Here is a 27349-nt window from a genome sequence, read left to right as displayed (position 1 = left end):
ATTTGGTTTTGGAATGTGAGCTAGCTATTTCACAGTTTTGTCAAGAGTAATGAATGTAAAGGATGTTCAAAAGCTGTTTGGCTTCAGATGGAGCCCTAACTGAGTGGAATATCACAAGATGATATTGCAGGAACTTCACCGAACAAAATTTGATGCAGAACTGTCTAAAGAGCTTTCAGAGGAGATAAGCAAAAACTTCATTAAAGGCATAAGTTTCAGGCTGACATCTTAGAGAAAGAAAGAGGTAACGAGGCAGGGACATATACAATGCCTTATAAAAGTATTCCTTCTCAACCCTTTGTTCACATAAATGAGTATTACAGGCAGGGATCTGGATCAATTTAACTGAGAATAGTTATTTGTGAATCACCTGCTCCTTTTTCATAGTAGAGCCCAAAAACAAATAAAATTGTTAAGCATGAAGAACTAAAAGTTCAAAAACTGGAATGTCAGCAGTTCAAAAGTATTCAGCCCCCTTTACTCAGTACTTCATTGAACCACCTCTCACAGTTTTTATAGCCAGTAGTTTATTTTGGATAAGTCTCTATTAGCTTTACACAACGTAATGGAGCAAGATTTGCCTATTCCTCCTTGCAAAGTTACTCAGGCTGTGCCAGGTTAGTTGGGAATTGTGGTGGACAGTAATCTTAAGATCTCACCAGAGATGTTCAATCAGGTTAAGGTCAGGACTCTGACTGATCCACTCGAAGACGTCAACTTTCTTCATTTGAGGCCACTCTATGGCTGCCATGGCAGTGTCTTGCTGAAAAATGAACTTCCTTCCTAGTTTAAGCTTTCTGGCAGAGGCTAGCAGGTTTTAATCCAGGATCTCTCTGTAGTTAGCAGCATTCACCTTCCTATCAAACTTGACCAGATTTCTCATCCCTGCTGCTAAAGAGCATTCCCATAGCTTGATGCTACCTCCACCATACTTTACAGTAGGGACGGTGTTACCTGGCTGATGGCTAGTATTCAATTTACGTCACACTTACCACTTAGTTTTGAAGGCCTAAAAGTTCCACTTTTGTCCACATCCTTACAGTATCTTCTAAGTGATGCTTTGCAAGGTCCTTACAGGCAAGGATGTGCTTTTTATTAAGCAGTGCCTGTGGCATAAACAGACAGACAGACAGACTTACTTTATTGATCCCGAGGGAAATTGGGTTTCGTTACATTCGCACCAACCAAGAATAGTGCAGTAATATAGCAATATAAAACCATAAATAATTAAATAATAATAAATAAATAATGCCAAGTGGAAATAAGTCCAGGACCAGCCTATTGGCTCAGGGTGTCTGACACTCCGACGGAGGAGTTGTAAAGTTTGATGGCCACAGGCAGGAATGACTTCCTATGATGCTCAGTGTTGTGAATACTGCTGAGGATTTTCTCCCTTGCTGTTCTCTTTCCTTGTTTCTTTTGAACCAATGTCAATAATCAGCGGTTAATCCTTGAACCTAGAGTACAGAAACAGGAATATTGTGTAAGATCTGTGTAAGTTAGCCCATAAATTGTTGCATAATGTGCACACTTGTCACCTCATTACAGGAAGGGTGTACTTGAAGGGGAGAGCTTCCAAAGGAGATTTTATAAGGATGGTACCATTGCTGGAAATTGTAATTAATTAGGTGAGACTGTTTAAGATCAAAAACCCTTCGTGAGATGACAGATCTTCAATCTGAAACATGAACTTTGCTTCTTTTTTTTCCCCAGTTGATGCCTGAATTGCTAAATGTTGCCGACACTTTTTAAACTTTTATTTCAGATTTCTAGCATCTGCTGTTGTTTTCTCTATTATATGAAGTGACATTTGTGGGGCTGACCCTTTTTGGAAGGAGATTTGTTTGAGGTGTGCTCTATGAAATTTTGAGGGGCCTTGTTAGGGTAAACAGGAAGTGCCTATTTCCCTTAGCAAAGAGTTAAATAACTAATAGTGATAGATATGTTAATTTGCAGTAGTAGAAGTATTAAAGAGATGCCAAGGACCCTTTCCTTTGTCTGAAGATCAACTGAGGCCGATTACTCAGTGCCTGAAATGGTGGTAGAGAGAGAACTGTGCACCAAATATAAGCAGTCCCCGTATCAGTTACAAACGAAACAGCTATGGTTTCAGAGCTGGGAGGTCTCTGGTCCCAGTTCCATGGTTTTTCAGCTATTTGTGCTGCAAATTTCTCTGTTTCTTAAGATGCTAATTTAGCTGTACCAAAGTATTGGTTCAGATCAAACTCAGATGGCTGTTGTTTACTCGGTATAGTTTTATTGTTTTTAAAGTGAAAATTGGATTTGGGTTTCATTAGAGATCAGTAGTGTAAGTCTGAGCATGAGGTGTGTGGAAACTCTCTATCAGAGTAAGTTAGGACGTTAAGTTCATTGGCTTTAAAGATTTCACTAGAATCCGGTCTGACTTGTCAGTTATATGGTTAGAAATGATTCAGGTGGGTATTTTCAGTGAGCTAGGTGTTGAACTATGTGGAAACCCAAGCCATGGGGTGAGCATTTTGGGGTGTCATATCAGTGCAGCTGATTTACTTTCCCAAGAAGGAACCATCTTTGAGAATATTTTCCCCATTGTTATCCTGTGCTCCTTTGGGTTCTGCTTTAGCCTAATGACTGAACATAAACAAAGAACTGGATTTACTTGGCAAATTTTAGATTTCACTTTGGGGATGTGCCAACAGATCTGATGGATAATTCAATTCCTTTTGAAGAGTATTGTTGATGTCATAAAAACAAATACATAAGCCAGTTAATTAAGGAAGATGAAACACAGAGCAGGGAGATGAATGACCCGGTGATCTGTTGCAGTGATTGTCAGCTTTGCGATAAGTTTGAGTCAGGAGGACTGTTCTGTTCTCCTTCAGATTCTGCCAAGGTATCATTGTATCTCTCATGGGACAGATTTAACCTCGATTTAGCATCTTATTTGAAAGAATGTGCGACTCCTTTATTACTTCACTATTGGTCTCCTTCAATTCTCTGTCATTTTCTTTCTTTTTGCCAATTGGTGGGTTGGCAGCTTGGGGATTTGATGTTGCAGTTTTACAGGTGGGTGATATGTTAGTTATTTGCGAGGGAAGGGGGTTGGGGGTTTGGAGTTTTGATGTTTTAGCTGACGTTTTCCAGTTGGGTGATCAGTTAGTTTTTGTGCAAGGGAGGGGTTGGAGGATTTGAGGTTTGCGAGCTTTTGCTTCTTTTTCTTCTTCGTGCCAGGGGAGGAGTTGATACCTTTTCTCTCAATGACTTCCATGCTTTCCTGTGTTGCATGGCTAGCTGGTGAAGACGAATCTCAGAGTTGCACTCTGCACACATACTTTGATAATAAAAGGAGCCTTTGAAAGTTTTAACTTCACAAAACTGTTTATGATTCTGGCAAGCTGCTGCAGTGAAATTGAACCCATAATGTTCTGGCACAAAAGAAAGAGCCACCACTGAGCCAAGGCTAATTCCCTGACCAGTGGGATGTGTTATGATGGTGCCATATTTAAAATACTGAGGATAGGCTTGAACTCTGAGCTTGGCTAAATTAGCTGACCTCAAACAGAACACTGGCAGAGACCAACAACATATCCCAAATTTTGTTAGATTAAAAAGGATAGAAACAGCTAGAATTATTTTCCTCTAGTTTTATTTCAATGGCTTCCTTTACCAGGTGGTCCCAAAACCCACCGGGGTGTCACCACCTGTCTTCCCTATATTTCCACAGTTTCTGGAAGGATCACCAGGACCCTGAAGAAATACCAGATTAATACCATCCACAAACCCATAAGGAAGCTCAAGTCGAGCTTATGCAGGTCAGAAGTGACCTGGGACTCAGATCAGCTGACTTTTACAGGATTCCCTGTGAATGTGAAGCAGTGTATATCAACCAGATGGGACGCACGGTGGAAACCCACATCAAGGAGCACAGGAGGTGTATCCGTTTGAGCTACCCAGAGGTAGCGGAACTCTGCATTCACACTGGCCACAGGACTGACTTCTGTGGCACAAAACTGCTGTGCTGTGCCCATGGCTTTTGGGATCACCTGGTAAAGAAAACAATTGAAATAAAACTAGAGGAAAAGAGTTTTCACAAAGACGAAGGTCTCGCTCTGTAAGAAGTGGAATTCGATTGTAAACAAGGTGGGAGATTGGAAACCTGATTGAATGAAGACTAACCAATCAGGAGGGACTGAATGGGGGGGGGGGGGGTATAAATACCACCGGACTAGGTTCATGCCCAGGTATCATCCCTGAAGAAAATAGCAGAGTTTGTCAATGAAACGTTGGTTATAATCGATACCTGTACCCTGCTGGAAGCCCTACAAGAGTTTATTAGTCATATACACTGGGAAAGCACTAAATCCTTTTTCCTTTAGTTCATGTCTGCAATGTGGAAACATAAATAGACTTTTTGGTAAACCTTTGTGACCTTTATCAAATCTTGGCTTTTTGGGTTTTTGTTGTTAGAATTAGTGATCTGTAATCAAAGTTTAAAGCAGTTTCATACCTTGGATTTTAAATGGGTTATTTTTCTATCTATCTATCTAGTTATTGAGGTACAGTGTGGAATAGGCCCTTCTGGCACTTTGAGCCAAGCTGCCGAGCAATCCCCCCCCAATTTAATCCTAGCCTAACCATAGGACAATTTACTTAATGAAGCTTTGCAGCAGATGGCATGAATCAATATAATCTAACATGGAAATTTCATTCCCTCCATGCATCTTTAATAAATTTACACAGCAGGAGTCACTTGCTATTCCAGTTTTTATGAATGTCATTTTACTCGCCTTCTCAACCATTAGCCATGGGATTCTAGCCTTGCCTTATTTAATGCTTCGCCTGGATTTCTCAGTCAGGTTTTCATCCAATGCAAAACTTTAAATACTTTGGGCCATGTTTTGTGTTTGGGCTATTGGATGGTTCAAGCTGTTCATTTTCCTTGCAGCTGACCTGTATGGGATTTTCTATGGCGATATGCTGTCCGTCGCTGGATGTCTGGTAAAGAGCAGTGGTCTTTACTGGCAATCTGCGGCTGATGAAGACTGGCACTTGACATTATAACTCTTCTACAAATTGGATTGAAGCAATCCTTGTGTGGCAAGCAGAGTCTAAACCAAGAAAGCTTAGTTAGAATAGTTACTTCAATATGAAAGCATGATGAGAAAGTGAAATAATAAATGGAATGTAATTTTATTAAAACAGGCATAAGTCATTTGGTTCTTGTGTCTGATGTTCTGTTCTTTAAGTTTGTGGCTGATCTTTTACCTCAACTCCACTCTTCTGCTCTAATCCTACATACCTTGACTCCATTAATAATTGAGAATTCCAAGATTCACTTCACCTTGGGTGAAGAAATGCTTACCTGTCCTGAAAGTTCAGTCATTATTTTGAGACTCTGACAATGCAAAAAAAAAACACTTTCTCCTTCTCCTGGATGTAGACATTGTCCCTCCATCTACCAAAACTGGGAGGGACAATGTGGTGGGGGAAGAAGAAAGCTTCCATGTTTAGTTGTACATCCCAGGAGCCGCAGTTCAAATTACCCTTAATAATGTTGACTGCTTGTTGCTGTTGTTGAGCGCCAATGAGTTGTCGCCGACTCATAGAGACCCTTACTGCCTCTTCAATAGTGTTGCCAAAAAAATTCTATGAGCTGACACATAACTGCAACAATAAGGGAGGAGACATCTAATTGAGCTGTGCTTGCTATTTTGGGTCTTGAGGTTGCACTTGAGAAAGCATGAATTCTTTGCTAATATTTATCTCATAAAACAAAGCAACTTGTTAAGTTTCTCACCCAGTGCCATTTGGCTGATCTTACTGTTCGTTTGGACCCAGCAGGTCTTATTTAATTCCTTTACTGTATTTCATCTTTCATGTTATAGTAAAACATCCTAAGGTGGTTCACAATCAGTTCTAGATCCAAGGAGTTATTTTAAAATGCAGTTCATAGTTCGAGGATTGTAGAGTGACACAACATAGATTAAGTTCTTTGGCTTACCATACCCATGCTCATTATTGAGAACCTACTGTACCTCGTAAAAGTGTTCAACTCCTCCCCCCCAACCCTTTGTTCACTTAAGTGAATATTACAACCAGGGATTTTTATCAATTTGACTGAATTTTTTAATTTATAAATCACATGCTCTTTTTTTCCACAGCAGAGACACCCCTCAAAAAAAAAGGGAAAATTGTAAAGCATGAAAAACTAAAAATTCAAAATCTGAAATGCCAGCAGTTCCAAAGTTTTCATCCCTCTTTGCTTTATTTGAAGCCATTCCATGGTTGTTCTGGCAGTGTGCTTTGTCCTGCTGAAAGACAAACTTCCTCCCCAGTTTCAACTTTCCGGCAGAGGCCAGTAGTTTTCTATCCAGGATCTCTCTTTATTTATCAGCATTCATCGTCCGATCAATCCTGACCAGATTTCCATTCACTGCTGCTGAAAAGCATCCCCATAGCATGATTCTACCTCCACAATACTTTACAGTGGGAATGGTGTTACCCGGCTGATGTGCAGTATTAAATTTCGGGCACATGTACTGCTTAGCGTTGAGGCCAAAACATTCTACTTCAGTCCCATCTGACTTCGAGTCCTTCTTCCACATCTTTACAGTATCTTCTAAATGACACTTTACTAAGTCTTTATGGGCAAGGATGTGGATTTTATTTTTAGCCAGGGCTTCTTTGTCATTCTTCCATAAATTTATTTTTTCTGCAAGGCCTTAGAGATTGTCGAGCCATGAAATTCGTTTTTAGTTGCAGCCGCTGACATCTGCAGTGCGCTCAGAGTGACTGCAGTTGTCTCAGTAGCCTCTCTTACAAGTGCCATTCTTCTCTGGTGATTAAGTTTGAAGGGGCAGCCTGACCTAAGCAGTGTGGCTGTGGTTCCATATTCTTCCCACTTTTTCATGATGGACTGCACTGAGCTCCAAGGTATGTTTAGTGCTTTTGAAAAGGTCTGGTACACTTCCCCAGATTTGTGCTTCCCTATTCTCATTTCCCTGACTTGCCTTGAATGCTCCTTTATCTTCATTTTGGTTTGGTCTGTTGAAAATCTGCCATATTGTTGGACCTTAGAGAGGGGGTACTTATTCTTATGAATTCATTGAAAACAGGTGATCCTCCAATTTCCTACGTCAACAAAATGGGTGAGTTGGTAAGAAAATATATTGCTACAGAGGAAAGTTAGTGTAGTAATTACAAAGTAATTTTGCAGCATCACAATTTTGGTTTTAAATTTTTAGTGAACTGTTGACAGAATTTGGAATTTTTGTTTTGATTTGACATGATGCACAATGTTTTGTAGATTAGTTCAAAAATTCTTCAATGTATTTTAGATTTAGGAAAATGTGCAAAGTGTTGTGTGGGCTGAATGCTTTTTCAAGGCACTGTATCTATACTAATCCCATTTACCAGCACTTGGTCCATAGTGTTCTCTACCTTTGCAGCTGAAGTACTACTTAAATATTGTGAGAGTTACTGGCTCGACCACCACACAATCAGTTTTCCAGTTTACAGACACATTGGTGAAAAAATCTTCTTAAGAGGTTTAAGATCCTCTCTAAACCTTCCATTCTCTCTATTGCAAGTATTTCTTTGTTGATAGGGAGGCCAGTTGTGCAATTTTCCCCAAGCAGATTCTAGTGTGGCCTGGATAGAACTCAGCAATGTAGTTATGCGGTTTGATCATTACGTGTCATTAGATCGAGAGCCAGTTGCATCCAATAGGGATTTGGGGTGACAGGTGAGCACTAGATTCCATTTAGCACAGTTTTAGGTGAGGTGAAATTAAGCTGGGGAGAGATAGAAACAAAAAGTTTCTTAAGACAGTTGAAGGTGCAGGTAACAAAAAGGAGAAAGCTTTTGAAGCATACAATGAGGTAAAAGCTTTAAATAATGACGTCTGTGATTGAATTGAGCAGTTTCTTTGATAGCCTTCATCTGGAGTTTGAAGCTCAACCCAAGGTTGAGGAGGACATGATGGTCGTAGTTGGGTTGGACCAGGGTTGTGTTACATTCCAGGAAGGGAGATGTGGCTATGGCACGTGGAGTTTTTACTTCAGTGAAATTGTGTTGATTTGGTCCTCTGATCAGATGAAAGAAAAATTCAAGGGCTGGTTGGAGATGGGGAATTGCTGTTGTATAATGGAACATGAAATGGGCTAAAAATGACCGAGCAGGAATTGGGGTAAGAAGTGGCAGAGGCAATGAGTGAGCCTCTGCTTAACTGTTTATTTGAAACATTACATTTGATTGCTTTATCCTTGTCCTCGAATCACAGCGGAAGAGGCTATTTGGGCCATCATGCCCATGTTGTCTCCTAGCAGATCAACTCCTTCTGTCCCATTCTCCCCCTTATTCCTCTCTCACATGTCCCTCACTTTATACCTAATTCTCCTGCACCTATCCACCCCAAGTGCACAGTTATCCTTTCAGCACATCTTTAAGACGGAAGAAACTGGAGCCCATCGAGGAAGCCTACACTGTCCTAAGCGTTACATACAAATCCCACACATTGAGCGCCTGAGGTAAAGATTAAAACTGCGTTTCAGGCACGGTGATGTGGCAGTACAAATTGCACCACGCTATGATTTAACACAAAACCACTGGGATTAAGAACGTTGTGGGCCTCCTTTTGACTCCCAAGATGGGTACAGATTTGAACAGGGCGAGTTTTGCCATCATGAATATCAGAAAGGCTTCGTGTATATTAATATTCATGAAGTTTAGGAGTTCAGATCGGTCTTGAATGCAAATCCCTGGATCCACATATTGTTTGCGGCACTAATTCGCTTGAGGCGTGTGGGTGGGAGTATGTTAAGGGAGGATGATGCAGTCACAGTGTCTTTTTTCAAAAACTTAGCTGAGAACACTTAATCACTTGCTGCAAAAATAACATGCATGCAAGCCCAGAACACAAACTTCTTATCTTTACCGAAAATCAGTATTCCATTTGGTTGCCATGTGTACAGAACGATAAAAGAACCTTACCAGTGTTCTTAACCCACTTGCTTTCCAGTATGTTCGTGAATTGTGATGGAGCGTGATGTGATCAACAGATATTGTTCAAACCTTGCACAACATAATGATTTTGCTTTTGTTGAGGTATGAATGGTCAAGCTGCGTAGACCAGAAAGAGTCCAAGATTATTTCTTGCTATTATTAGTGAGACGATTCAAGCAATTGTGTTACTGCAGCTTTTTTTATTTTCATTTTTTAACCATTACTTGCCTTTCTGGAGATCTGTCTGGGTTAGTTTAATCATATACAGCTCAGTTATATTTAACTCCCTAAAATTCAATGTGTATAGTTGGGATGAGATATAAAATATTAAGAATCTCCACCCTTGACTTAATATACTTATTTTCAATTTGCATAAAGCTTGGACAATTAATCTGCTCGTGGAGGCTGGGCTAACTATTTAGATATTTCAGTAAGTTGCACGTCTCCCATTCAATCCCTATTTTTAAGTCTAACTCTAGCAGACCAGGTGTCCTGTTCTGGGGAAACATGGGAGTTAAATGAATATGAGAACAAGCATGTGCAGGAACTAGATAGTTATCCAACTCTGCCTTCAAAGAGGTGAGATTTAGTCTGTTTCCTCCCAGTCACCAAACTGGCTTCTTTCCCTCACCATGATTAGAGTCTCTGTTCTCTCCCCTCCAATCAAATCCTGGCCCTGTAAGCCATTCTTCACTCAGCACCTCCCTCCTCCCACCACCTACTCCTTCAATCTTGTCAATTTTTTTGATCCAGCAGCGCAAACCTATCAGCATCTGGATGTGGAAAGACTCAAGAAATTCTGCAGATGCTGGAAATCCAAAGCAACAGAGCATCTGGATGTGACCTCTGCTGTGGGGTTCCCTATCAAACATGGTGACAAGCCTGGTGATCCATTTCGCAGTGAATCTGTTTAAACAGACGCAAACACAACGCTGAGTCAAAGCCTATTTGTGTCAAGGGCCAGACTAAAATGCTTCTTTTCTCATCATGGATTAGAAATCCCACCCTGATAAATACTGGAGTGGTATTTCTATGGTAACGTTATGCCTAAAAATGGAGTTTGCTTTCTGCATGAATTGAAATGTAACTGGAGTTGTGTCATACCTGTATCCGTTTCTTGATGAAATTGATGGATGTTTGAATTGAAGAGCCTGTTCAGCACTGTATGACTCTAACTCTTTTGGGAAAGTGGTCCGGGCACCTGTATGTACAGTTCATTTTAATGTGTCCGTCATTTATTCTGGCATCAGAAATGTACCTAATCATATCAGAAGTAAAGAAATGAAAGATGGTCAGGAACTTTCCGTCTTTCCCCCCACGAAAGATGGGGGGATTTCCCCCCACGAACAAGCGGCAGAAAGCAGCATTAATACTCCCCCCACTAATTCTCGCATAAAGCATCAGCATTCCCACCACCCACCATACAAGCAATAGCAAAGCTCCCAAAGAGAGACCATGGTCTACAGTCCATGAAAAAACAAACTGTACACTCCAACATTTCAACATCCCTTGGGCACTCTCGCGCTCACTAACAAGGGAGAGGGAGAGATCGCTCCTTCCACAGCGAGAGGAGAGACTAGCGTCAAACCAGCGTTTGACGTGTTGTTGAGAATTGGCAATAAATTCTCATTCATCAGCGAGACAGAGTGAGAGCGATCGACCATCGAGTACAGAGGCCTCTGACAGCTGCTCTTGCTGTCTTCGATGTTCTGCCTCCTGCAGCGTTCCAGTTCATGACGCCGATGAAATTTTTGTGTCCACGGGGCCACACAAGACCGCACCCCGAAGGCACCCAACTTCAGGCTGGACATATTGAAAACGCAGCCAATTGGCGAGCTCCAAACACGCTGCTGTGCAGTCCCTCAGTTTGAATGCTGCTGTGGATCAAAGACCCGATAGGACCCCAGCCACCCTGAAAAGGAAAATAGAGACATTAGAAGAGGAAGAATTTAACATGATGGGCTGGTTGAAGTCTCCCTCTGGCACCACCTTTAGCTCTGTCCAGATGTAGAATCAACCGTGATCTTATTTCTAAGCTGAGCTCGAGGTCTGAAACTCCAACTCCTATTCTTTTATCTTATGGTCTTACAATTGTGCACCTCATGTTCCACTCCTTGCTGGCATCAGTAAATATTGTATGATCTCTGTTGAATACTTACCATAAACTCAAGGCTGTGTGATGCTCCTTTGTATCCATATAAAGACAAATAAGTTTGATCAGTCAGATTTATTTCTGACTACCGACCATTTTTTTCAGAAGGTTGCAAATGTTCTTGGTGAATAAGAGGTGTTTTCTCCAGTATTTCACTGCAGACGTACTCACAGTGATTCAATGCTGCCAGCTCTTCATAATTTGAAGGGCCAATATGGTAATGATAGCCATCCGAGATCTATTAAGCGACCATTGCAGATCTCTGCCGTAGTTCACACTTCGCTCCTCACCATGGTTTGAGAGAGGTCACGCAGCACTGTGCTCAGGAAGAAGCGATTTTTTTTTTAGTTTCAGAGAGAGACATCTGTTGCCCTGGGCTGTGCCAGCATTGCTAGAATCCCACTCACACAGATAGCTGTTGACATCAAGCTACTTATTAGCCAAACCTTTTCCTCAAGAGAAAGTGTTCTCTTGCCCCCAGTGGTGGTAGATCATCAGAAGATTTAGTGATGGCATCTGGCATGTTTCCAGGAAGCACAAAAAACTTGTTCATCTTCAGGAAGATGGAATCGCTCCACACTTTCTGTGGCTGGCCCCGCCTGGAGGAACAGATCGGGGTGGGGGGGGGGGGGGTGAAGAAGTGCCTTCCTATTCCTTGGCTTTTGATATCCATTCACAATCGTATTACGGTTGCTGGGAGTCCGTGTTCTTTGAAGGTGATTGCAGTGCCTGAGTGTGTCTGTGGTGCCCAGAGTGACACAGACGGTAGAATGCATCAAGCAGGGCTACACATCCCTTCCTTGTGTGCTGCATCCTTTAGATCTCAGCCAGCTGAAAACCGCTGAAGAGGTCCCAGAACCCGAGGGACATGAACACAGGATGAAGAGCAGCAAGAGTTAGAGGAGAGGAAGATGAGAGAGCTAGCCTGGGCTTCCCCTGGAAGAACACCAGCAGTCTCAACTTCCAGCAGGGTGAAGAAGGGGCTTGTTGCTGTTCAGAGCATGAACATTGCTTTCACTGGGGTTTGCTAATTGTCCCTAATCTAAAGTGACTCTCTTTATAGAGATGCTAGCGATTGCAGATGCTGGAATCTGGAATAGCAAGTGATCTGCTGGAAGAACTCAACTAGCTGAGCAACAGTTTGTGGCAGGAGAATTTGGAGGAATTGTTAACATTTTGGGTTAAGACTTGCTGCAGGGCCAATTCTTTTCCCCCAGAGGTGGTGTTCAACCCACTGAGTTCCTCCAACAGATTATTTATGATTCTCTTCAGACTCCAGTATGGTTCATCAGCAATCAGCTGTATGAGCCCAGACTTAATCTTCACAGGTACCTTGGCAGGACCACTGTCACTGAACATCATGCATGAATGAATAAATCCCCATTCCATGCACTGGAATGACTTGTTGTAAGTGATTTTAGTTGTGAACAGCTCACCAGACATGCCAAGTGAGGGTGTGAAATTAATTGAGTGGAGATTCTCACAACTGGGAGTTACCTCCTGTCAGGCTGCTTGTATTCGTGCTCCTGGTCAGTCCCCTGGATTCCAGACAGCTGTGGGCAGTGGATTTTAATCTTCCTCAACTTGGCGTTCAGCAAATTGTTAGACTCTGTGCCTCATCAGGAACAATGGAAGTCCTGTTTTAATGTGTGACGTAAGCCATCCTAAAACTGCAACATCTTTATAATCCTATTCCCCAATTATTTTTGCATGGAATCTAACTGTATGTTAGTACTGTTCATAGCAAGCAATTAGAAGGAAAGAGTGGAGTTCAATTTCAAAGCATTATTTTTTCTTTATTTTGCCAGTTTACTCTAGTTTTTGACTTGCAGTGTTTAATAAACTGCATCCTTGCAAATGACTGGACTTTTTTATATTTATATATATACCTTGGCTACATTTAGTTGCAGAATTACTGTGGCGTTCAGAATTCAGGCTATCACTTTGTGTTGCTACATCCACATAGAACAAAATAGCAGTGTTATTTTAGATATGTGCTTTTTTTTGCCTTCTCTTTGATGTTGATTTATGTACCTCTGCGTGTGGCAGTATGACTAAGTAAATCATCCCAGCTTTATCTTTCTAATCCAAATGTTGTCATCGGTTACTTGTGGCAAACATCAATGTGGTTACTTAGTGATACAAGAAATGTGTGGGATAAAATATTTAATACTAATCACTGCCTTTCATGATTTGGATGGATGGTAGAATTTCAATTTCAAAGTTTGAAATAAATTTATTATCAAAGTCAAGTATATGTCACCATATGCACGCAATCCACGTGGAATACGGAATAAGGTACATAACCTTACAGATGTGAAGAAGATGTTTCCGACGGTGGGAGAGTCTATGACCAGAGGACATAGCCTCAGAATATAGAGGTGTCATTTTACAATGGAGATGAGGAGGAATTTCTTTAGCCAGAGCGGTGAATCTGTGGAATTCTTTGCCACAAGCAGCTGTGGGGGCCGAGTCTTCATGTATATTTAAGGCAGAGGCTGACAGATTCTTGATTGTTCAGGGCATGAAGGGATACGGGGAGGAGGCAGGAGATTGGGACTGAGAGGAAACCTGAATCAGCCATGATGAAATGGTGGAGCAGACTCGATGGGCTGAATGGTCTCATAGCCTTGTAGCACATTTAGTGATTGGCAAGTACGACATTGTGAACATCACTGAGTCGTGGCTGAAAGAAGATCATAGTTAAAGCTTACCATCCAAGAAAGCATGTTGTATCAAAAGGACAGGCAGGTAGGCAGAGGGTGTGGGCTGGCTCTGTTGGTAAGCAATAAAATCAAATCCTTAGAAAGAAGTGACCTAGGAGTGGAAGACGTAGAATCTTTGTGAGTAGTGTTAGGGAACTGCAAGGCTGAAACGGTTCTGATGGAAGCTTTATACAGAACTCCAAACAGTAGCAAGGATGTGGGGTACATGTTACAGTGGGAGACAGAAAAGGCATGTTAAAAGGGCAATGTTACGATAGACAAGGGGATTTCAATATGCAGGTGGATTGGGAAAATCAAGTTGATGCTGGATCCCAAGAGAGGGAATTTCTGGAATGCCTACAAGACAGAGATTTATAGAGCAGCTTGTGGTTGAGCCCACGAGGGAAAAGACAGTTCTGGATTGGGTGTAATATAATGAAACAGATTTGATTAGGGGGCTTAAGATAAAGAAACGCTTAGGAGACAGTGATCTTAATATAATAGAATTTACCCTGCAGTTTGAGAGGGAGAAGCTATAGTTCAAAATATCAGTATTACAGTGAAATAAGGGGAATTATAGAGGAGTTGACTGAAGTTGATTAGGATGGGATGCTAGCAGACATGATGGCAGAACAGCAATGACTGGCGTTTCTAGGGGCAAATCGGAAGGTGCAGGATAGGTATATCCCAAAGAAAAAGTATTCTAAAGGGAGGATGATGCAAAATTGGCTGTCAAGAGAAGTCAAAGACAGAAGAAAAACAAGAGATGACATATAATTAGAAAGATTACTGGGAAGTTAGAAGATTGGGAAGCTTTTACAAACCAACAGAAGGCAACTGAAAAAAAGCCATAAGAAGAAAAAAGATTATATATGTAGGTAAGTTAGTCAATAATATAAAAGAGGATACAACAAGTTTTTTTTCAGATATATAAAGAATAAAAGAGAGGTGAGAATAGATATCAGACCACCGGAAAATGACACTGGAGGGGTAGTAATGGGCGACAAATGAATGGCAGTTGAACTTAATAGGTATTTTGCATCGTCACTGTGGAAGACACTAGCAGTATGCCATAAATTCGAGAGTGTCTGGGGACAGAAGTGAGTGTGGCCTTCTATTGCAAAGGACAACGTGCTTGGGAAGCTGAAGGGTCTGCAGGCAGATAAGTCATCTGGACCAGATGGACTACACCCCAAGGGTTCCGAAAGGATCACTAGTACTGATGACGAGGTCGTGGAGTCAGTAGTACTGATCTTTCAAGAGTCACTAGATTCTGAAATGGTTCTGGAGGTCTGAAAAATTACAGACATCGCTGCGCTTTTTGGAAAGGGAGGGTGGCAGAAGAAAGGAAAACATAGGCCAGTTAGTTTGACTTCAGTGGTTGGGAAGAAGGTGGGAGTCCATTATAAAGGAGCAATTTCAGGGTACTTGGACACACATGATAAAACAGGCCAAAGTCAGCAGATTGCCTGCCAAATTTGTATCAGGGAGGTTAGACAAAGGAGAGTTAGTAGATATTGTTTACTTGGATATTCGTACTATCCTGAAATCCATTTTTGCAGGCATTCATCTAGAACAAAGAAAAACAATAGAATGAATGAAAAACTACACACAAAGACAAACAGCCAAAGTGCAAAAGAAGACAATTTGTGCAAATAAAAAAAGATAATAATAATTTATTAAGTAAATAACTAATACTGAGAACATGAGTTGTAGAGCCTTTGAACAGTCTAGAGTTGTGCTGAGTGAAGTTATTCATGTTGGTTGAGGAGCCTGATGGTTGTAGGGTAATAACTGTTACTAAACCTGGTGGTGGGTAACCTAAGATTCCTGTAGCTCCTTCCCGATGTAACAGTGAGAATAGAGCGTGGCCAGGATGGTGGGGGTCCTTGAAGATGGATGCAGCTTTCTTGAGGCAGTGCTTTTTGTAGATGTACTTAATGGTAGTGAGAGCTGTTCCTGTGATGGACTGGGCTGTATCCCACACTTTTTGCAGGCTTTTTGTGCTTGGGGATTGGTGTTTCCATACCAGGCCCTGATGCAACCAGTCAAACTGATCTCTGCTGTGCATCAACATTTTAGATGACATGTTGAATTTGCTCCTCAGTGAAAGTGCCTTGTTCATTTTTACAGTCGGAATAAGTGTTTCTTCTTAAAATGATTTCAGCAGGGATTTGAACTTAATGCTTCCACCACAGGTTTCCCAGGTCTTGGAATACTCACCAGTGAATGAGTTGCAAATTACGGAGGTGGTTACAGTTCTGACAGTCTGGTTATGAATAGAGGCTCAGTGTTTCCAGCTGCTTTCCGAATTTTCTCCGGCAAATCTTTGAAGTCTCCTTGTGGTAGTAGGTTGTTTTTCTATAAGCAGGAGTATCTCAAACTGGTGCAATAAAATTGGGTGACAAGGATCAGATTTTGAACAAGATAGTTACTGTTACTGGAATGTGGCAGTTACAGGTGCATGAGGGAGATCCACAATCCAAACCTGTCATAAGGTCACATTGCACGAGTCTTAAGCTTAATGATGCATTTAGAAGGTTTCAGCTTCATGATGATGGTTGGTTATTTAGTTCAGAGATAAGAATAAAAGCAGAGGTGAGCTCTCTAGTCTCATGCACTTACTAAGCCATTCAGAAATATCCTGGTTCTTTATTCCTTAACTTCAGTACCACTTCCTCACTGCCTCAACGACTAACATCCAGTAGCACTTACATCCACAGTGATGGAGTGTTTTGAGAGGTTGGTGATGAAACGTACCAACTCCCGCCCAAGAAGCGACTTGGATCCGCTCCAGTTTGCCTACTGGCACTCCTGGTCCATGGCAAATGCTGTCTTATTGGCTCTTCACTCAACTCTGCAACATCTGGTCAGCAAAGATACATTCATCAGGATGGTCTTTATCGTCTACAGCTCAGCATTCAATGCCATCTTCCCCTCAAAACTAATCAATAAGCTTCAAGACCTTGGCATTAATATCTCCCTTTGTAATTGGATCCTTAATTTCCTCACTTGCAGACCTCAGTCAGGTCGGATTGGCAACAATATCTCCTCCACAGTCTCCATTAGCACAGGTGCTCCACAAGGCCGTGAGCTTAGCCCATGCTCTATTTGCTTTACATTTATGACTGTGAGGCTAAGCACAGCTCCAATGCCATATGCAAGTTTGTTTACGACATCACTGTCGTAGGCCAAATCAAAGGTGGTGACAAATCAGCATATAGGAGGAATATTGAAAATCTGACTAAATGGTGCCAAATCAGCAACCTCTTAGCCAACATCAACAAGACCAAGGAGCAGATTATTGACTTCAGGAGAGGAAACTAGAGGTCCATGAGTCAGTTCTCATTGGAGGATCAGCGATGGAGAGGGTAAGTAACTTTAAATTCCTCAGTGTTACCAATTCAGATTACCTGTCCTGGGCCCAGCACATAAGTGCAATTACGAAGAAACCACAACAGTGCCTCTACTTCCTTAGGAGTTTGTAGAGATTCAGCATGACATTTAAAACTTTGACAAACTTCTATAGATGTATGGTGGAGAGTATAGTGACTGGTTGTATTGCAGTCTGGTGTGGAAACACCAAGAGCTTTGAATAGAAAATCCTCCAAAAAAGTAATGGATATGGTCCAATCTATCATGTGTAAAGCTCTCCCCACCATTCAGCACATCTGCATGAGGCGCTGTCACAGGAAAGCAGCAGCCATCATCGGGGACTCCCACCACCCAGGTCTTGCTCACTTCTTACTGTTTCCATCAGGAAGAAGGTACAGGAGCCTTAGGGCTCATACCATGAAGTTCAGGAACAGTTATTACCCCTCAATCAACAGACTCTTGAATCAAAGGGGATAATTCCACCCAACTTCACTTGCCCCGTCACTGAAATGTTCCCACAACCTATGGACTCACTTTCAAGGACTCTTCATCTCATGTTCTTGATATTTATTGCTTATTTATTTATTATGATTATTTATTTCTTTTTGTATTTGGACAGTTTGTTGCCTTTTGCACATTGGTTGAATGCCTGTGTTGGTTCAGTCTTGCATTTATTCTATAATGGTTATCGTTCTATTGGGTGTGCCCACCAGAAGTTGAATGTCAGGGTTGTATATGGTGACATATATGTGCTTTGATAATAAATTTACTTTGAACTTGTTCTAACTGCTGGTGGGGAAGCATGGAACTAAGGCAAGAAGGGCATTAGATAGGGAAATAATTTTAAGATAAGGCATTGAATAAGCTGCCAGGGAAAGTGGTTGAGGCAGGTGTAAAACTGGCACTTAAAAGACATCTGGATAATTATATGGCTACAAGTCAAATGCAGGTAAATAGGACTAGCTTAGTTAGACACCTTGGTTGGCATGGCTGACTTAGGCCAAAGGATCCATTTCTGTACTGGGAATAGTTGAAGTGATTTGTGCTTTCCTAAGTCCCAAACCTCTTCACACCAGAAATCAGAAGTAAGGACTGGCTGTCAGATACTAGTAGATGCCTCCTTCAAACTTGTCAGCAAAGAACTTAATGAATGAGTCTTGGGAATCTCCAATACGACCCACATGGCTGCCAGGTCTATCAGCAGGCAAGGCACAGGCTCGTGTAACCAGGTGGCCTCCGTACCTACCAGCAAATGTGGCCAGATAATTGTGGTGAATATCTTCATGTTTCACTGTGCGATATATTGTACAGTAAAGCAAGAGATATTCTGGGGACTTAACACGTACCTTGTGGGAATGTTGAGTCTCATCAATAGTGGGCTTCTATAAATGACCCGCTGCCTGAGGTGATTTAACAGCTCAGATGTTCAGCAAGTAAATAAGTGGATTAAAAGGAACTCTCCATCTTGTTTGAGAGCCATGCGTGAAGCTCCAATAGTAAAGGGCTATGACCAACACTGGATGGTTACTTGCCGCACCACTTGATTGGCAGGTACCCACCCAATCAGCTCACGGCAACCACACATCACACAGATTCCTGCATTCTCCCAGTGAGTGAGTCTATAAGACAATCCTGACAGTTAATCAAAAAGTTTGTACCTCATCTCCACCATTCTGTTCCTCAACCACAACCAGCTGAGCCGACCTTTAATCGCTACGGTCGACACTGCTGCTGGTGCCCGCTAATCCGCCGACAGGGCACACTGAAGTGTAAGTGCATAATGAAAATGTGCCTTTCAGTTCTGTGCTGGTGCAGTCTCAGAAGAACAAGGTAGGAGGAATCCTGCATAGCCACAGACTCACGTTGTGCTGGAAGCAAAGGGAAAGCAACATCAAGTTAGCTCTGGTAAAGTACTGCATAGACAATGCCATATTTGGGCTTCTCGTAATGTAGCCATTGGTAAAATAAATGGGTTTCAATTGTGTTTTAATTCTGTTGCCGAAACAGGTTCTTAGTCTCAATACAAACCCAAGAGACTCTGCAGATGCTGGAAATCCAGAGTAACACACACAAAATGCTGGAGCAACTCAGCAGGTCAGGTAGAATCTATGGAAAGGCATAACATGCCCTGATGAAGGGTCTTGGTTCAACTTGCTATTCTTCTTCATAGACGCTGCCTGATCTGCTGAGTTGCTCCAGCTTTTTGTGTGTGTTACTTTAAGTTCTTTGCCTCTCCATTTTCTAGGTGATTTTAAGTGATCTTATTCCAGTGTTCTTCTCCTTTCCCCGCCCTTTTCTCCATTTGCCTTGCTATTTGCACTCTTCCCAGCAACATGGAGTGAATGAAGAGACTTGTGAGAGAAAGAAGTTGGATGTTTTCCCAATGAAGATAATGTTATTTTTCTGATGAGCAAGGGAATCTTGGACAGGATACAAGAAAGGTTTATGAAGCACTAGCAGAAGAATGCATGAATAGATACGGAATTAGTTCTGAACTTTGCATGTTAAGTGGGTGGCAAATGATTTATTTTAATGTAAACCCTTCCCTGGGATGTGGGCGCTTTTTGAGAAGGTAGTGATAAGCAACTGCCTTGAACTTTTTCAACATGAGTGGTAAGGAGCTCCCACAATACTATTATTAACAGAGCCTCAGGATCTTGACCCAGTTGAAAAGAAGTAATGGTAGAATATTGCCAAGCTGAGATGGTATATGATTGGAAGGAGGTCTTGAAGACAATGGTGCTTAAATCACCTGCTCCCTTTGCTCTCCTCAGTTGTGGATGGAGGTTTGGAAGCAATTATTGTGAAAAAAAACTTTGGCAACTTGCTGCAGGGCTCCTTATAGATGGAGAGGGGATTTTTTTTGAGAATTCCAATTGTGTATTATTGCCATGCATACTGAGGTATAAAGAAAAGTTTGTTTTGCATACAGATCAAACCATTACACATGCATTGAGATTTTATGTAAAGGAGTAACAGAATACAGAATAAAATGTAACACCTATTGAGAAAGTGCAGTGCAGGTAGAAAGTAAGGCACAAGGTCATAACGTTGTAGATTGTGAGGTCAAGAATTCATCTTATCATTCTAGGGATCCATTTGTCAGTCTTATAACAGCATTAGTTGCGTATACTTAAAAGTGGAAGTTCTTGATTAGTAAGGGCATCAAAGGTTATGAAGAGAAGGCGGGAGTGTGGGTTGAGAGGGAAAATAAATCAGCTATGATGAAATGGCTGAGCAGATTCGATGGGCAGATTGGCTTAGTTCCGCTCCTATGTATTAGCTTTTATGGTCTAATTCAGAGGAAGGGTGGAGTGAATGTTTAAGACAGTGGGTGCCTTGAAAATCAATTGTGTTTCTTTGTACTAGGTAACACTGATCTTTCAGTGCGTTTGCAGCTGCCTTCATCAAACCACATCCTGAGGGTTTTTTTAAATTAATAGTTTCTAAATATAGAAAGATTACTGTTTCACAGAACCTGAATTTGAGTGACCAATCAGTTAAATTGTTTATTGTTTTCCCTACATTCGTGCTGATGTTCTGGATACTGAGAATTAACATTAGTACCTATCAGTTTAGGTAAAAACTTTGCCAAAAATGCCCGAATATCACTTCACCTTTATCCACATCCCCTTTTAGTTTTGCTTTTGCACCAAGAGACTGAACAGACCCTGAACGGAACTTGCAGATTGAGTGGAATGGAATATAGGGTGATAGGTCGGTCTCACAAGCTGCTTGGTTTTGGTTTCCATGGCAATCGGCAGGTCTTGCAACCAGTGACCAAGTACCTTCACATGCCACACTCACCGCTTTCTTTCCCATAGGGCAGGGTGTGTAGCCAATGGCTGAGCTCTGCTGCTTGTGTTACACCGATTACATATTCCAGCGTATGAGGCAAAATGGTTGATCCCAGTAATATGATAAATTTGGAATTGGGTATATAATTGAAAAGGAAAGCTTGCTGGGCCAGGGGCAAAATAAAAAAGAGCAGGAATGACAGTGGCAATGGTCACTGAACATGTTCCTCCTTCCATCGTATTGCCCATAAAGGTAGGACTGGCACAAAACACAAGGACGGAGACTTCAAATTGTATGAAGGATTAGTTCATAGATAAGTGAGGCAAAATGTTTTCCTTATCCACTTTACCATGATTTTTTAAAATAAATTCCTACAGCCAGACCAGCAATTATTGACTTTCAGAGGACCTTGAACCATGTCAGTTTTCACCTTTCTTGTTGCTGGACAGATGGTTGCCCTGAGCAGCAAAGGGACTGTAAGAGATTTATCCTTTGGCCCATTCACTGTAATGCATTCCACAATGCTGTGAACTATGGCTTAATAATTAAACGAGGTAGCTATGAACTGATACCGCTTCAGGCAGCCAACGTTTGTAGATGGGACAAAAGCAGAAAAGTAGGTTCCTCGTGGCAGAGAGTCTTCCACAGAAATTTACAAAGCTCCCCTTAATCTCCTTGTGTTGCATTGAATTGAATTTGGGTTTTTTTTTGATTGAATGAAGAAGTTTACTCTGTTTAGTTGATCGTGTCAGATAGCAATCATTCTTTGTGTGAAGTAGTACTTTCTGAAATGTTCCTGGAGCCTTTCACTTAAAATAGTGGTCATGACTAACTTCAACGTAACCCTGCTTGGATCAGTGGTACCCTGGCTTTACGAGTTCCCGAGCTTTGGCCCCAGTTAGGTTCTGTGAATAAGATGGGAAAGTCGTTTGAACTTGTCTTTATGATGAACTGTCAGATATCAGGAAGGTCCTTTCAGAAAGTTTCCTAGTTATAATCAGCAAAGAGGCTTTTTTTTCCATGTACCACCAATCTTTAACATTCTATAAACACCATCAAGAGCAGACTAGCAGATTAACTGTTCATTTATCTGATGAGCTTTCTATCTGACTGTGGTTGAGCATAAATTGGATTAAAGTTCACCTACATAGCAATGTCCACACTTCAAAAGAGATTCATTTTGTTGCATGAGAGAAGCAATGGGATATCCTGAGGACACAGAAGATTCAATAGTAATGTGTATTCTTCCTCTGCTGCCTGTAATGGTTTATTTAGCATTTCTCTGTTACGGTGATGCTGCAACATAACTCTATGACCCTTCTCTACACTGTTTCAAGAACCTAGCTGTTTCTTTTCTCTTTGTAGTTCATTTTCAAATGACACTGCTAGGGTCCCATTTACTAATGGGGAAGTAAGGGTAAGGTCACCAGCTGAAGTCCACTTCACCATGCAACATTATGAGATAGTGGAGGTGCTGGTGAGCTTTCTGCTGAGCTGAGGTCTCCGTTGGTCAGAGTTGACCATGGACGTTGCGTCCTGGCTGTCTAGATACAAAAGCCTGGGCAGTATGATATGGAGAGCAAGCTGTTGCCTATGTAGTAAGCTCATCCTCTCCACGCATCCGAGGAACCCAAAGGAAAGGCAGAGACCGGTACAGTTTGGCACCAGCAGCATCGCAGGACACGCCAGTCAGCATTGAACTTAGTGAAGGATTGCCTTAGGGACTCCAGCTCTGGATTTTTCCGTCAGGGTTTACTCCCAAAGTCTTCCCCATCAGTGGGTATAGCTGCGAGTCAGCAGAGGTTTGAGATCAGAGTTCTCTTTTTCCTAGATGAGCTGACAAGCCCCATCTGTCCAAAGTGGCTGGTTTTAAGATGCTGGTGACCTGCCTTTGCCCCTTCTCGTGTCAATAGAAATGGTTCTGCCAGTTTTAGTAGCTAAGCCAGGAGTTGGACTTGGTTGTCAGAGACTATTTGAGGAGCATGCCATTGGGAGCATTTAATAGGTAGTGGGAGCTTGTCCCCATTACAACTCCGGATATAACAACCTTAAGGAGCTTTCTAGGCTGTGGAATATACTTAGAATCAGAATCAAGTTTAATATCACTGGCATTATGTCATGAAATTTATTGTTTTGCGGCAGAGGTGCATTGCAATATGTAATAATAAAAAAAACTGTAAATTACAATATGAAATATAAACTCTTCTCAAGCATCCAGCCAGGTACAAGTATCAATTATAACCAATGCTTCAGTGACAAACTCCACCATCTTCTACAGGGGTGATGAACAAGGTGAAAGTTGACGAGGACGGGCAGGCTTTTGACGGTCTTCCTTTCCCTCTTGCTAGCTGCTGTTGGACGAAAGTGCAGGATTGATCAGAGAGATTGTGGACTTGTTTCGGTGACTTTGAAGTTCATGTTGCATGTGTTTCTGGATTCTGGTTACTTTTTGTACTGTTTTTGAGTAGTTCACTGCTTACTGGGGGGCTTTGGCAAAGACTGGCTCTGTGGCCTGCAGTTGGTTAGTTGTATGCACTGAACTGAACTAAACTGAATACTCCTGGACTCCTGGATTGATGTTTGATATTCTATGTGTTGTTTGCCTGCTTTTTGACATTTGCGCAATTTGTTCTTTCTTCGCGCGTCAAGTGTTTGATGTGTTCTTTGAATGGGTTCCATGTTGTTTCTTTGCTTCATGGCTGCCTGCGAGAGAACAAATCTCGAAGTTGTCTCTGTCTACATAGTTCGATAATAAAAGTATTTTGAATCCTCATAAGACAAAGGAGCTGGTCGGCCATTCGGCCCATTGAGTCTGCTCTGCCATTTTATCATGAGCTGATCCATTCTCCCATTAGTCCCACTCCCCCACCTTCTCACCATAACCTTTGATGCCCTGGCTACTCAGATACCTATCAATCTCTGCCTTAAATACACCAAATGACTTGACCTCCACTGCCACCCGTGACAACAAATTCCACAGATTCACCACCCTCTGGCTAAAAGAATGTCTTCACATCTCTGTTCTGAATGGGCGCCCTTCAATCCTTAAGTCATGCTCTCTCGTACTAGACTCCCCCACCATGGGAAACAACTTTACCACATCCACTCTGTCCTTGCCTTTCAACATTCGAAATGTTTCATGGGCATCATTAAGGCAAGTTACCTTATTTTTCTTAGGTAATGGGATAACAGTGGCCTTCTTAAGGCAGGTAGGAACCTCAGATTGAAATTGAGGTTAACGATGCCTACAAATACCCCTGCCAATGGATCTGCACAGGATCTGTGGACACAGTTTGGGACCTCTTCTGGGCCAAGTGCTCTCTTTGGGTTTACTCTCTGAGTGAGCACTTTAGGTTTTACTCACAACCAGCAATCTCTTGGTCATGTTTATTGTTGGCAGATTTTCTCAGTATTTAGTTTGTGAAATATTGAACTGAAAGTGTAAAAACTGCTATAACCAAAAGCTATGCATGCAGTGGAAAGGAAATTTGAGATACAACACGAAACAGCAAACATACTGAGTAATTTAAGAGGAATTGGTGCAGAGAAAGATGAAGTCAACATTTCAGATTAATGACCTCTCATGAGTCCTGGGTCATTGACCTGAAGTGCTAACACAATTTCATACGCTACTGATGCCTAGCGATCCTGATGAGTATTCCCATGGTGAGATTTGAATTACGTTCCCCAGATGACTTATCACACCCTCAGAACTACAAGCTCAGTGACAAGCGTCATGAGGCAACATTTCAGGTCGTCTCTAAGTTATTCCACCTTCACCACCACTGGGATATAGGCGGCCGAAAGTAGCTCACTAGCATCCTCAGTCATGGACCACTCTTGCAAGTTGTCTCCAGGTGCGGTCCACCTTCAAATCCTGTCTCTGCCATGAATGAGGTCTTTGAAACTTCTGCTGATATTTCTGTAGCTCTGGGTTTTTACAGGATGGGGTCGTTAGCCCCATGTCCATCCCCCCCCCCCTTCTGCAGCCAGGCTTGGGTCTATCCACGGCAGAGTTATTTCACCTTTCGATTCAATGAAATTGGACAGTACATTTTTAATGCCGTTACTGGCAAGAAGACATTTCCCATCCTTCCTGTTTCTTACTTTCTTCCAATGGATATTGTACAATTTCTTATTTATTTCCTGCCTTTTTACTAGATTGCCCTGCATTGCTTTTGTTAAAGCAACACTTGGGAATCTCGCGACGTAACGTGTCTTGCCAGAGACATTCTGTTTAGCCTTATTGAAGATGATTGAAATGGAAGTGAAATTATATCAGATCTTTTCCATTTTTAAAATCAAATATTGGTTTGTGCCAAAGCATCTCAGATCTCATAAAATGTGATCACAGTATGGTCACTGTTGAGCAGGCCAAAACAACCTCTGAATCCTTTCTATTCACTGTATCCATAGTAGACTCAAGACCACAGTCATGTTCTGCTTCTACAAATAACCTTAACCAACAGATTTTCCAATTTGCGATCCAACGAAGCTGAATTGTCTTCCATTATGTGGAATATCATTCAGATCTCTCAGCTATGTGTCCAACTTTCTATGTTGAGCAAAGACAATCAAATTATAATTTTATACTTGACATTGTACAGAGCTGTAATTCATGGAAATGATGGGAAATATTATTTAATATCAATATTAAAGATCAAAGTACAAAATACAGAATTAATATCTGCAGTAGGAGTGACATTAAATCAATATCAAGAATAAATATTGAACAAGATGTATTGTACCGAATATATTGAAAGATCTGTAAATTGCACCAATGTTCGTTGGAAATTCAGCCTATGCTCTCAATTAATGATCTGTTTGTAAGACTGGGCCAACTATTTCCACCCCCCACCCCCAGCCCTGCCATGTGAGTTTATTAAATAAGATAATACAATGATATAGAGGTTCTATTTTCCACTTGTGTGATTTGGACAATAAAATCTATTTGTAGTACATTTTCACTAACTAATAATTTTGATATTTATTGGTTATCAAATCCTCTAGGGAAACATTTGCTCACTCTTGCACCTTGTAATGATTTTTTTCCATTACTTGATTCATTTTCTCTTTCCATTTGCTATATGTAAAACAATCTAAATGTGGTTTTATTTTGGATAATTGCCAACTGGCATTTACTATATGTGACAGCATCATGCTGGGAAGATTTGATATGTTTCTTCAACTTCCTTATATTGTTTTGCAGACAAAAATTGATTTGACCAAATGTGAGCATCATTGACAGCGTTCTGCAGTTCAGACTGCCGTGGAGATGTGTGGGTGGAAGAACTGTGTGGGTGCAAGAACGAATGACTTTTTTCCATTTTTAAACTTAACGTGTACTTTTGTACAAAACCTTTCTGTCTCTAATATGTGCTGTAATTCTGTTTGTTTCCTTAACTTTATTTGTTTGACTTCTGTGAGATTTGAATGTTGTGATTCTTGGTGCCACTTTGAAAGTAAATAACTCCTCAAGATGTTAAGTTGTGCCTGTAGCTGTTAAAATACAGACATATGAAAGTAAAGAGAAACTTTGTCTTTTCTTACCGTAGTTTTATATGTTTTAACATCTCGCGCTCATGATGGAGGAACTACATGAATAGATACAACTGACCCATGAGAGCTGGGAGGGGTGAAACTAGGAAACTCAAAATAGAGGCAGGAATGCATCTTCTGGTCACTTGCCACTCCACACGATCACAGCTTCCTGTGCTAAACTCGAAACCATCGATCTCTCACAGGCTAATAAAGAGAAGAAAACTAATCTGACTGATTTTCTGTGAACGCTTTGACTAAATGAAGCCATACCAGAAAATATCACCAATCAACTTCCCAGCACTTTACTTCACCCTTTCCCCTCTCCCGGTTTCACCTATCACCTACCACCTCGTTCTTCCTCCCCCTCCCCCCCGCCTTCTTGCTTTGATTTCTCATCATTTTTTCCAGTCCTGATGAAAGGTCTCAGCCCCAGACGTCGACTGTTTACTCTTTTCCACAGATGCTGCCTGGCCTGCTGAGTTCCTCCAGCATTTTGTGTGTTGCTTTGATTTCCAACATCTAGATTTTCTCTTGTTCAGAAAATTATGAGTACCGTGTGCTCCCTTTTAATCCGTTTTCTGTGCTCTCTGTTCTACGCCACTGTGAATTATCAGCCCGTATTCTTCTATAAGAACTGAAGAGAGCCAGCTGCTGTTACGTTAGTCTACAGCTGATTCCTGTGGTTCCTTAGTCTCTTGAGAAAAGAAGAACAGTAATATCTTGCATGCTTAGATTTAGCTTAAACCTGCACCCACGTTGTCCTCTTCATGGAATAATGTATTAGATTCCAAATGGG

General features: G+C 41.5%; 1 protein-coding gene across 5 annotated transcripts in view; it reads left to right on the top strand.

Annotated features, from left to right (window-relative positions):
• The window catches only part of prkcha (protein kinase C, eta, a), a 402904-nt gene that overhangs the window by 186532 nt on the left and 189023 nt on the right, over positions 1-27349 (top strand). The gene's annotated exons all lie outside the window — the stretch shown is intronic.

The sequence above is a fragment of the Hemitrygon akajei genome, chromosome 3, assembly GCF_048418815.1.
Source record: "Hemitrygon akajei chromosome 3, sHemAka1.3, whole genome shotgun sequence".
Classification (NCBI taxonomy): Eukaryota; Metazoa; Chordata; class Chondrichthyes; order Myliobatiformes; family Dasyatidae; genus Hemitrygon; species Hemitrygon akajei.
Note: the sequence above shows the minus strand (reverse complement) of the source record. Positions and strands in the feature narration are given on the sequence as shown.